Raw genomic sequence first — 12,824 nt, 5'->3', positions numbered from 1 at the left:
TTAAGTATAATACAAATAAAAAAACCAATTCTGTAGTGTAAGCATTTATTTCAAGCTAAAATAATAAGGTTGATTCTGCGTTCTGGATATTATTTGAATTGGATTTCATGTGAATTGGAACAGGGCAGAATTTGTGGTGTGGGCTATTTCCCTGTGAGGAGTCTTGAGACTGTTCCTGCAAAGAGGTTGAAGGTAACGTAGAAGAGGCAGCTCATGTGAACTTTGAGGTCTTAATGTCAGACCATATTTGCAAAACTTCACGGTCTTCTGACATGCTGAGGAATGAACTAAGCACTCACGTAAAAGTATTAAACTTTCCTTTGATAGTAACTGCTTATTGTGTAACTGTGTGTGCTTACTGTCTCTCAGGTACACATGCTGGGACAGCGTGAACCTGGAGAATTCTAAATTTGTGTTTTCATCTTGTTTTCTTGTATAGCCCCTTCCCTATTCTTTCCCTTTTTAGGAGACAAGGTTTATGCAATTGCATGTTCAGGCTTCCTCCTCCTTCTTCTCCAAATAACCTTTGAATCATTTGTCCAATGTTACCAGCGTTGATGTAGGGAGACAGGTCCTGAAGATTGTCTAGCCAGTAATTTTCATAAAACTTGAAGGAAGTTAGAGGAGAGGGACGTGTTTAGTGCATCTGTTGAGGGGAAAGACAGACTGAAGAGAGTTACTGCGTGCTGTGGGGAGGCATCTGGCCAGCCAGTCAGCCCATATTTTAGCCCTGAGGGAGTTGAAGCACTTCCTTTTGCTCTGTGGGAAGTCTGGGGTTATTGTGGTAGGTAGGGAAAGGTCAACAGGGCAAAATACAGGTTGGTATGATACCAGGCTTCCTGTCTCCCTAGGAGGGAGGATGATGGACTGTGCATATGTGTGTGGGTAGTGTCTAAGGCTTGGTTGGTTTTGTATGTTCTCAATCCTTTTTAAAAATGTCTTGCCTCTTGCTCAGTCTGCAGAGCTGCTCCAGTACTACTTCTGCAAGTTGGCTGTAAAATTGGTATATTTTAGTAGGAAAGCTACTTTCCTGGGGAATTCCCTATTGCAGGAGAGCTAGTTGTATGTGCAGGTAGTTTTGGGTCAGCCATATTGTGATTTGTTTACAAAACAGAAGTCTCTTGTTTTTTTTACCTTCCTCCGTTATGCTGCATTTCTCCTTGAAATAAACATCCAGGCAGAGAGAACATGATTTGAACAGCATTATAAACTGAATAAAATAGCTACTTGTTTCTCTTTCCTAAGTTGTATTTGAAGTTGCTTTGTGTTGCGTTCAAACAAAAAATGCCTCCAAAGCCTGGGCTCTGCTCAGGTGCTTTTCATTGTGTATTCTGTGTGCATGTCTGTACAGCAGTGAGCTTAGCTTGGGCAGAAACAGTTTGATCGCTCTTTAGATTTGGGTGTTACTGTCATCATGGACTACAAACCCTGCACAGGAATCCAGGTGTGGTCTGTTAGCCCGCTCTCAGATGCGTCCTGCAGTGTCCAAGCCAGCTACTTGCAAATGGGCTTGGTACATCTAGAAGAGTTGCAGTCACTGCAGTGCAGATGTGCCCTGAGGTGAACAGTGGTTAGAGATGAGAAATGCCTGTGTTTGCTTCCAACCTTTACTAAAAACCTTGGAATAATAAAGAAATCTATATTTTTTCCTCATATTTCTTTATAAAATCACTGTACCTGACGCATCTGATTCTTCTGTTTGTCAGGCTTTAATGGGTCTGATATATTAGTGTTTTTTGCCATTCTCTCTGAAGCATTGACTCCAGCATTCTATGAAGCTCTTAGTGTCTTTTTTTTAGTTCAATATTTTTCTTGAATAGAATTGATTGGTGTCTCAGAAATTTTGGGGCAGTGGCTCTCAGTGGAGAATTAGGTATTCTGGGCAAAGAAATGAATTTATTTTCTAGTTAATTTTTGTGTTGTCTGAGGCTCTGTCAGGACTAGCACTCTGAGCTAGATAACGTGGAAATGCACAGATGGTTTTCTCAAAACGTGCCATTTAACTTTGAAGCAAAATGCAAAAAGTGAATATGCAAGCCTTCAGAAGGGAAGGAGAGGCACATAGCGAGCAAAGCTGGACACGCTGCTCGAAGGAGGCAAGTGCTGTGAAATAAACCACCTTACTCACCTGGGCCAGTGGTAGCAGAGTGGTGCTGGTCCATCTACCATAGTTCAATAGCTTTTTTAGCTTTTGTGTGTGTATAAAGGATGAAGTGGGAAAGAATCATGGTATAATACAGATGCAAGGATTTTCTTTTTTATTTTGATGGGTACTGCTGCCAACCATACTTTATTTAATAATAAAAAAAAAAGCTGTCAAAAGCTATCAAGATGGCACAATCAGCTGCTCAGAATAAAGGATAAGGAAGATTCTTGGTAGCTGTCTTTTCTTTTTTGCAGGGTGTCAGTGGGCTGTTAGGAGGCCAGCACAGTATCTCATCATCTATTAGTGGGAGCTTGGAAGCTTTCTGGAAGCAGAATGCTCAGATCTGATCTGGAAATAAGGAAAAGAGAATTGGAGATGTTTCTTGGTAGAGATTTGAGAGATGATGGTACCAGGCTTTCCATATGGCTGTACAAGAGCTTAGTTTTATCTGCGTTGTTAAATTGTTGATAAGAAATAGATATCAACTGGACATCTGGCTTTATATCACATTATCTTCTGCCAATGATGGCTGTGGGAAATGTGTCAGGGTGAAAAGAGAAAAGAAAGCTGGTCTCTGTGACTCAAGGTTTAAGACCTTTATAACCCCAATAGATTGGAATGTGTTCTCCACCTGTTCATTTCTGTGAGGAGCAGTTCCGATTCTTTTTTTTTTTTTTCTTTCTAATAATGTCTTAGTTTGGGGAAAATACTATATCAACAGGATAGATGTGAAAAGTTTGCTTTTGCTTTTTTGTTACCCCTTGGGTCTCTGGATAAGGAGTAGGAGGCATTTGAAAAGCAGTTTTTAAGTATCTGTGCCATGATTTCTGGATTAAAATGGTAAAACTATCCGTGAAACTGCGAGTCAGGATGCAGCCATCACTTATCAGCTCACATGTAAGCACATGATTATATTTTCTGCTCAACTCCAGTATTTTAATGTTAATCAGAACCTCAACTGTAAATCCTAAGCAATTTGTGTTTGATGCAAGCAATGAAATTCCAGATCAGCAAGAGTTTAGGACATGTAGTTCATATGGCAATTTACTATTGTGTATTACATCTGTCAAAGAAACACAAGATCTGATTCTGAAGCTAAAGGTTAATCAATATAGTCAATCTAACCTAGTTCACTGCCTGGTTTTCAGTTTGCTACCTTTGGGGGAAAGAATAATTAGGAAATGCATTCCTTCTAAAAAGAAAAAGCTCTTCCTCTCCCTCCTAGCCCCATCCCAAACACGAGCCAGCCTGGATCTTTCTGTTAGATTTGCATCTGCTGTCTTGTTCTGAAGGTTGTGTGCAGGTTATTTAAGGGACAGAGCTGAAAGCTCAGTAATCAAAACGGCTGGAGCCTGAAATAAAATACAAATTCTCTTTCTAATTTTAGCCAAGAAGCTTCACTGGGTCACATTGATCAGTTGGTCATAAAAAATTTGTTGCTGTGCAGTTTGGCTGATACTCAAGGAGTTGTCCTCCCCACCCCCCAAAAAATAAAATGGCCTTTTAAGTGTGGTGCTCAGTGGGTGATGTGCAAAGTACCACCCATGATCAGGTAATTCAAAAGATGAACTGTTGTGAAACAGTAAACCCTAGGCTAAGGAAAAATTGTCAAGGCTCTGCTGCCCGTAAAATACTGAGCAGTGCAGAAACAGGGTAACCTAACTGATAATTACTTTGGGAGCCCAGAAAATGTGAAGGGAAAGTCTTCTCCTTTTACTTGCCTGAACTCTCCGCACATATACTTCTTCAGTCTAGAAAATGAAATACCTTAAGAGAATTAAAATATCAAAGCAGATTGCTTATGGCTTCCACCTATAAATCCCTTTCTTCCATGTATGTCTTCTCTCAAACATTGAGTCTTTTGCTTTACCTGTCCAGAACTGTAGGTGCATCTAAATTTCTGAGTTCTGGCCAGGTGAGACTCCCCGCTAGCCTTTCTCTCTTTTTGATGGTGTGGACTTGTACGCAGCTTTGCCGAGGGTCACTCCAGTGAGTCACTAAATATTCTCCAAAATGCCTCTAATTTTCCTGGAAAGCCAATTTTGTGGCAGTGGATAATGAGGAATTTTTCTGTCTTTCTCTGAGGCTTGGTCTTGTTTCTTGGAGCTGTTTCAGCTTAAATTGTTGATGATGTTACTAACTAGCAGAAGTGTGAGTGCACATTCTAAAATAGTAAGAGAAATTTAGATTAAACCTTAAACTAAAAGCTCCTTTTTAACCTCTGTAGTCTGTGGCCAATGTCCTCCTTGACTCTCCTGTGATTCATGGCCTTCATCATGAAAGAATCTTGTATTTCCTTCCTTCTTTGTGCTAAACTTGGTAACCTTCAAGCTGAAAAGGTTTTAACCAATGAAGACAGTCATGTGTTATTTTTAACTGTTGCATGATGAAATTAGCTTGGGTAAATGGCAAGGCTCAAAGGCCGAACAGAGTCTTAAAAAAAAACCAAAAAAAACTTCATTTGCAAAAGTGAAATTAGAAGACAATACAGGAGTCTTCTGTGGCACATGCTGTTTGTTGGTTTCACTGAAATCACTTGTGAAATATCACAGCCAAGAAGCTTAAGAAGTGATTGGGTTTCTGTTTTGCTTGGATAAAATTTCTGCCCTTAAAGGTACAGGATCTGAGCTGAGTGGGGGAAATTTAAATTGGTATAGGTGATGAGGTTTCTGTTCCCACATCACCCCCTTCCTGCTTGGTGGTTGTCCGCTACTTGGAGCCTCACTGGGCTTCAGCCTAACCTGTCAGCCATGAATGCTTCATGCTTGGTACTTAAACTGTATGTGCAATTTAATTGCACAGCTGCATCAGAGGAACATAAATGCCTCACGCATGAGCAGGAGATGAATGACAGCAGAACCTCTCTGTGCTTGTGCCTCACCTACTGCTGAGAAACGGAGCTGCTGTTGCTGCAACGGTTCAGGATTGTTCTGGTTTGCAGGAAACCTCGAGAGTGCCGTGGTTCCTAGAAAGCCTTCATTTGTTAATGTATCCTTGGTTGCCTTGCCATATGCTACAGAGTAGAAAGTTTCTGCAGTTGGAGGTTTGCTGTTTATCGGCTGTTTTGATAGTACAGTGGAAGTGGGTTTGGTTTTCCTAAAGAATGCACTTAAGCTTCTGTTCTTTGACTGCTCGGCTTTATATACTGCTAGCCTGACATTTTATTGAGGTATCGAACAAATTAACAGTACTTGTGATTCCTCTTTGTCTGTAAACTTGTTTGGTTTTGTTACGCAGCTTCTGCTAGTGTTTTGTTGGTGTGATAATGGTGCTCTGGCTTTTGTGACTTACATGCTGAGTAGATGATGTCTTTATGAGAGTGCTAAATGTCAGTGCTTACCAAGGCTGCATAACAATGAGATTTAAAATCTATTGGAGTTATGTGACTGTTGAACACGGTAACTTTATCTTTGAATGGCTGAAACTCTATGCAAATCAGTAATTGTAAGGTGCGTGAATTCATCTTTTAAATGACAAAATGAGTTGTGTGTTCTGGTTTTTGGAAGAGTTACTTCTGAAAGATGCACTAATTCTTATACTTAGGAAATCATACCATTTTTCTGAAAATGGTGGTTTAAAGTATGCGTCTAAAGTTTGGACTAAATTCTTCTGGTTTTGAAATGAGAAAGACAGGATGTATATCATGTATGTAAATTCTCTGTATTCCATATTGCTTGTGTTCAGTAGTATGGACTAAATCACTGTTGCCTTTGATTTCTTTGTTAAAATATAAGACAGAACAAATGTGCAGCTAAAGTCTTGATAATGAGATTGCTTGTCTCTGGCAGTACAAGATGAGAGTTTTAAGTCTAATGCCAATGGTCTTAGAGAGGACATAGTTGTTTTTTCAGTTGACCATTTAGATGAAGTAGGTAAAGTGCTGCTAATGGTATGTGCAGCTCTTATCCTCTAAATATCCATGTGACGAGGCTGTAGCATGTTGCCTGGGAGGTAGGAGACGCTCCCTCGAGATTCCCCAGCTGAGAGGAGGTGATGGCTCCACGAAAGGCAGATTTGCTGTACAAACGTTCAATGCCAGGAAGCCAAGGTGCCGTGTCCACTCAACTCTGCTTGCGCAGCTTGAGGAAACTTCCCTTGCTTCTCCCCGTCCTTACTCAACAGAGTTTTTCCACTCCTAACTTCCAGTACAATATGCCATGTAGCTATAGTATTGCTAACTTTTCTGTAGAGTGAGGTTTTTATTTCCTGCTAAGTGGTAGATGTGAAGTTAGGAGTACTCTCTTTCACCAGACAGCTGAATTGCAGGTTATAGTAATCTTGACTGAATAATAGACCTGGCTAAAGGGGTGTGTGTCTGTAATTATGTTACTCTAACGTACCTGTGCTTGACTTTCATTGTCAGTTTAATTTCTTTGAAGCAGAGTATTCTTTCACCGTTCAGTAAGTGGTGCCTTACTTCACAAGCTTGAGTCTGAGTATCGGGCCAGTAGAGAGTGCATACATACCATTGACTTCAGCAGTCTTTTTCCCTTCCGACTGAGCCTGGAAAACCTTAGCCAAAAGACAGCAAACCGCAGGGAAGTGGAAATGAGTGTGATGTAAGTGACACATAACTTTTAAAAATACTAGCTAGTTCATGAAACTTTCATACGTTTCTTATGTAATCCCTCCTCCTGCTGCCTTTCACCTCCAACTGCTTTGTGTAGTCTTGTCAGTCTCTGGGATGCCTGTAAACTCTTCTACCCTGGGTGTTGCAATGAGATGAATTTGTACAATATATTAATGTTCTCTACTAAGCAAACCTGGAATATGGAGTTCTGAGGGCATTTTGGAATGAAACTGGCATGTATAGTGCAGTGCTTGACTAGCCCAGTTATTCCCCATTGTATAGCCTGAGGAGCTGGCAAAATCTTTGAGAGAATAATAAGTTCTGCTGAAGGTAACCATTTTCTGACTTATTTTAAGTTTTTTTTAAATGAATGTTTCAGTGTCTCCTTTTGCAGACCCTGGAGTTTTCTTTTTTTTCTGGCAGCATCATTCTAACACGTACTGCTTTTAAAAAAATATTTATTGTGCAGAACAACCCAACAGTTTCTTTTGCATGAAAGAAAGGAAAAAACATCAAGCACAGGGACAAAAAGTTAAGTAGGCAAATATTTCTAATATAGCTAGTCTCTCGAAACTGGAAGAACTGGCTGTTTGCAGAAGAGCAGCGCAGATCTGTTTACTGATGGAATCAAATGAAAGGAGAGGTCCACACTGTGTTTTATATATATGTTTTTTCATTTGGAGCTCAGAAGACCCTGAGGGAAGGACAATGTCAGTAGCTATCTTTCTCCCTCTTTGCTGTGCCCACTTGCTGTTTCTAATAATAATTTTCTCCTGTCTGTAGTGCTACTGCGTTACAACATGGTCTTTAGTGCAGGGAAGACCTCCTCCTTTCCTGAGCAGCTCGTGCTAATAGTTCGTTCTTTGTACAGCACCAAATACCATCCTCCCCAGTGAATGATAAGCCAAAACCAGTGCATGAGATAATTATATTTTCCTTCTCTGTCAGAGGGGAAAAAGCCAGCTTCACCTATCATTTAACTGGTCTGGTTTTCCTTTTTCTTTCCGTCTCCCCTTCCCATCTTTCCTTTGTATTCAGACATGTGTTGTGGCTGAGTGAAACCAGGGTTTAAATTGCAGCAGCGCCTGTGTCATGTCTGTAACAAAAATGCTTCTATGAATTTGGAATCTATGGAAGAATTACCTTCTGGCAGCTTTTCTAAAAATATCTCACAGACGGAAATTGTCATGCTTATTACAACTCTGCTTTGTCTTAATTGTTCTCTCCTTTCATTTCTTTCTTTCTTGTTTTAAACCCTTATTTTGTTTTTCTGGTTATTTTTGCCCTAGAAAAAGGGAGACTCTGCTTGCCTGTTATGTGGTTCAGTCTGAATATTTTTATAATGTAATTTCTGTATGGTTTTTTGGTATATTCATAATGAAGATAAATTTGACTTGCAGTGAGTAAGAAACCAGCCCATGCTAAGTAGGGCTCATGCTTACTTTTAAAGCATAATCTTAAGGATTTTCAGTTGGACTTTCCAGTACACCATGTACATCTGTAATTGCGCTGTATAGTTTAGAAGTACTCCTGTTTTCTGAACACAGTATGTGTCAGAGCCAAAACATGCCTCTAATTATCATGAAGAGAGTGAAACTTGATCTCATCCATTGTCACCGTCCAAAGTTGATTATTTGAAGCATACGCCTTCTCTCACCCCAGAGGAGGTGATATCTGGATACATCTATTATATCTATTCCACCCCACAGGCAATTAGGCTTGCATCTTCAGGTCATTAAGAATAGAGGTTGTTTCACAGTTGTGGAGATAACTACAGTTTCATTTCATTCTACTATAACAGTGATTTAGCTGTTTTATTGTAAAATCACCTAGGAACTAAGGAGGCATGTTGAGGTTTCTGTGTTTAATTTACTACGTACTGGTAAAATAACTCGTCATAAGCACCCAGAGCCTTCTCCATTAATTCTGACATCTCAGATCAAGTGCCTTCTGGTCACCTCCCTCCCTCCCTCTAAAAGCAGCAGTAGAAAATGAGATTAATTTTGTGCCTGTCTTAATATTCAGGTGATTAAAGTTGGATGAGAGGAGTACCATCAAAATGTTTGACAAACAATAATGAACTTAGCCTAAGCATGTCTGAAAAGCTGGCAGATACAATTTTTACAGATCATGACACAGGCCAGAGTTTTTCAGGTTTCTGGTAGAGAGTTCTGTCCAAAGCCTTTTGTAGAATAAGCATTAAACTTGTAATTCAAGGCATGCTGATGAAACTATATGTTGCATGTTGGACTCTGAATAAAACACTCAAGTCTTTCCTTTCTATAATATGAAATACATATGGCAAAACAGCAAGTTTAGTAATTTTTTTTTTTTTTAGTTTAATACCTTTAACTGTATTTTAGTCTTTTTTTATAAACATCCCATTGCTGAGTATTGCACATGATTTTAATTTCCATCTGCACTCAAGTTTCCATCTTTTTTATCTTTTTGTTTCCAACCAGCGGGTTTTGGTCATGTTCAGTAGTAGTGCTTTAAAATTTCAAATGCTAATACTAACTCTTTTTGCTTTAGCCTGCCTCATTTTTTGCCGTCTTCTCACTGCTGGCTGTTCCAGGATGATAACCAGTTCTGGAACCATGACAGCATCCCACGTTTGTGATGATTATCATCTGCTTAAATAATATAAAATGCAGAGGTAGTAATATGCAGTGGAACTGCTACATATTCCAGTGCAATCTGGTTTTTACTGTCCTTGCTAACTTTGTATGATGTACAGTTGACTCCAAAGCCTTCTGTTGTTGCAGTCCGTTGGTACCTGGCAGGCAGGTCCTCTGTGCTGAAAAAGCAAAGTGTTGCTAGTTACAAAGGAAACAAACATTCTGTAAGATACTGCTTTTAGGGGATGCGAAGTTTTGTTGTCTTCCCCTGAACTACTTAACTTTCTCTGTATTCTAATGAATTTTTAGTTCTCCAGTTGCTTCTGGTTTATTTCCTGTGTTTCTAGTGCTTCACGTTTTTTCTTTGCCTCTGTTTTTCGCATGGGGGGGGGCAGTTTTGCTTTAGAATGGAACTTGAGCAGGCATTTGTTGATATTTTGATCCTTAAAGCAATACAAGCTAAAATGTCGATGTATGTATACATGTGTTAGTGTATGTTTTTTTTTTTCGTTTTTTTTTAAGATTTCAGTTTACTCAGTTGTAGAGTAAAGATGCAGTTTTGCAGGTACTGCAGTTTCACTGGTGAGTCTTCTGCGTGGAACAGTTGTCGTTTTACCAACAGGTGATTCTTTCTGGAGGTACCTTTGAGTGACTGAGACTCAACTTTATTCCCCCCCTTTCAAAAAGTAAAGGCTGTGTATTCTAGTAAATATGATGCTTTTAAAAGATTAGTCAACAACAGATTAAGGAAAGTGAGGGCAGTTTTGATTTGTTTATATCAGCAGTTGAATAACATCTCTTTCCAGCATCAGATCAGAGGGACTTTTTGTTTACAGTTGTTTCCATTCTTGATGCTTCTCTCCTTTCCTGACTTGTAAATGTTTTTAATGCCTAAAATCCTGGAGGGACTGATATTTAACATCTTTGGTATGGTATTGGGACTCAAGATAGAAATGTTGGTAGAATACTGCAAAATGTAAAAAGTTTCCTTCAAAGCATCGTAATTCATCTAGTATGCAGTGTATACATGTCCTAGGTGAGAGCAATAGCCCCACAGGAAAGCTAAATTTCTGCAGCAGCCTGCAGCATTTATGTAAATTTATAACTTATATTTGGGAATTGCACTTTTTAGGTGCTCTGTACAAGTATGAGAGAGTGGTAGTTCAGGAGAATGAAAAGCATCAATGGTTAGGCAGCCGTAAAGTGTCTGTGAGATGGGGCCTGTGAACTTCTCATGCATAGGTTTTACAGACTGAGAAGATAGTTCTGCTTGCATTCATGAAGAACTTGTTGTCCTAGGGCTACCCTGCTGCTTTGAAACCTGGCCTTTGACCACACAGAGACACTTTTGGATGTCAGCTGAATGCACATAACACGTGGGTTTTGTGCAACAGCACAAAATATATTTTCTACAACATGATTTGTTAATGTATTGGCTGAACGACTCTTAGGGTAAAGACAGATGCTTTCCTGAAACGTTAAGTGGTATTGGGGGCAAGGAGGGGAACTGTATGCCTTCCCATGCAAGTCTCTGCCTCTTACTCCCCACCCCAGATTTATAATACTGCATTTCAGTCTAAACAGGCTGCTGGTTGTCTTTATAGCATCTGTGTGGCTTGGTTGCAACATACGTTCCTCATTCCTGAAGCTGTGAGTAGAGAAAAAAACTTAATGTCCTAGTGGAGTGTCTTCAGGGTGTACAATTTTTTTCAGGTCTTTCTGCAATGTAAGAATATGCTTAAATGTGGTTTGTTTCCTAGGTTCCTTTACCAGCAGTCTCTGACAAGAAGGCAGGTTGCTCCCTCTGCTTTCCCTAGTTTCTTTCCATGAGCAGAAGAGACGATTTTACCCTCTGCCTTGGTAGCAGGCCCAGGCCCTCACGCTGTCAGCCAGGTCAGGAAGCTGAACCTGTGGAATGCTTTCCACGCTGTCTTGGTTTTAGCTGGGTCATCTTTCTTTTTCTCCATTCTTCTCCTGACTTTCCACAGATGAGTATTGTGCTGAAGATGTAGGAACTGGCTCGTCTTGAAGTAGGCTCTTAAAATACATCTTAATTGTCTATAGTCTGAAAGGTCTCTCTTTTTTTTTTTTTCCTTTCTCTCCTTTAATTCGTATGTTCTCATTTTTTTGTTCTCCCCCAGGTTTCTATGGTGTGGAGATTGTTTTTTCTAAAAGTATTTTTCCTGCCTTCCGATGCCTTTCAGAATGGCAGGCAATGAATTTTTTAGCTTATCAGTTGATTGCATAAACAGCTCCTTTCACAGTGGGTCTAGCAGACTCCTTTAATATGAGAACAGCAGTAGGTTTAGTTGTCTGCTCCAGGGCTAACACATATTGACTCGGTCAGTGTTAGCGCTGGTTGGGATAGTTGGTTAGTATAACTTAACGGTAGCATAAAATAAAATTGATTTTACCATTAAATTCAAGGAATGATATACTGACTGTATTAAACGCGCTTTGCAATTTAAACCCCTCAATTTAAAAAAAATGTATCTGAAGTTGCTCTAGAGTGTCCGGTCTACCACAGTGGAACACTGCAGAACCCAAGGGCCTCGCCACGGGATTTAGGTCGAGCTTGCTGTGGAGCACGCAGGACCTGGGGTATTGTCCCTCTTCCTGAAATTCTTGAATCACCTCCTGGCTGCTTCCAACATCTGTTTTTTAGCTCTCACTGTTTGCTTCAATTTCATATGTTGGTGCTTGAAGTACTTACTGTGTTGTGTTTCATGCCATGTGAATGTAAATGTTTAGAGATTTCAGACGCAGGCTGGTGCTTCAAGATATTTGTGTCCTGCTTTGCTAGGCTTGCACCAACAGGCTTTGACATCTGGTTGGTATGTTTTGAGCTCTTTATATTGTCTGGCGCCCGTGTTGTAGTTACCTGACTGTGAGTAGGATAGCTGCTTCCCGGCTTTTTCTGGAGCTCTTCACCAAGTGGCTTGTGCAGCGCACCCCGTATTCCTGCACTAGTGCTCTAGCGCACTGTCTCGCGGGCATGTAAAAGGCAAGTGAATGTGTGTTACACCTTGTCTAAACCTGGCAATCATAGAGCTGCTTGGTTGGCAGGTTGTGTTCACTGGCTTATCCCCAATAGTTGGGGGGATCTGCCAATTTCTTCTGCATTTGGTAGGCATGAAATACTGGTTCAGGGAAGTATTTCTAAAGTTTGTTTTGTAATTGTGAAGGTTTATCATGACAATTGGTGAAGGATACCTCTGGGTACTTTCCAGTGATTGTAAGAAGCTTGCCTTGATGTTCCCTGGCTTGAATTGGGACCTGTAGGTAATTATTTATGCAAATAGCAGCCAAACAAGCTTCTGCACAAATGGAAACTTGTTACTTAACAAAAATGCTTACCAGATCTAGTAGAGAAGTTTCTGTAAGTCGTTGGTTCTCTCTGCATTTGCCCGGTTAATGGCACGTTTATCTTGCACTAAAATTCTTAGAGAGCACAAAAGAGCCCAAGACATGGCAGCCATTTCCAGACGGG

General features: G+C 40.1%; 1 protein-coding gene across 4 annotated transcripts in view; it reads left to right on the top strand.

Annotated features, from left to right (window-relative positions):
- The window catches only part of SCAI (suppressor of cancer cell invasion), a 47,475-nt gene that overhangs the window by 5,503 nt on the left and 29,148 nt on the right, over positions 1-12,824 (top strand). The gene's annotated exons all lie outside the window — the stretch shown is intronic.

This window comes from Apteryx mantelli, chromosome 21 (genome assembly GCF_036417845.1).
Source record: "Apteryx mantelli isolate bAptMan1 chromosome 21, bAptMan1.hap1, whole genome shotgun sequence".
NCBI classification, from domain to species: domain Eukaryota; kingdom Metazoa; phylum Chordata; class Aves; order Apterygiformes; family Apterygidae; genus Apteryx; species Apteryx mantelli.
This window is presented reverse-complemented; position numbering and strand designations above follow the sequence as displayed.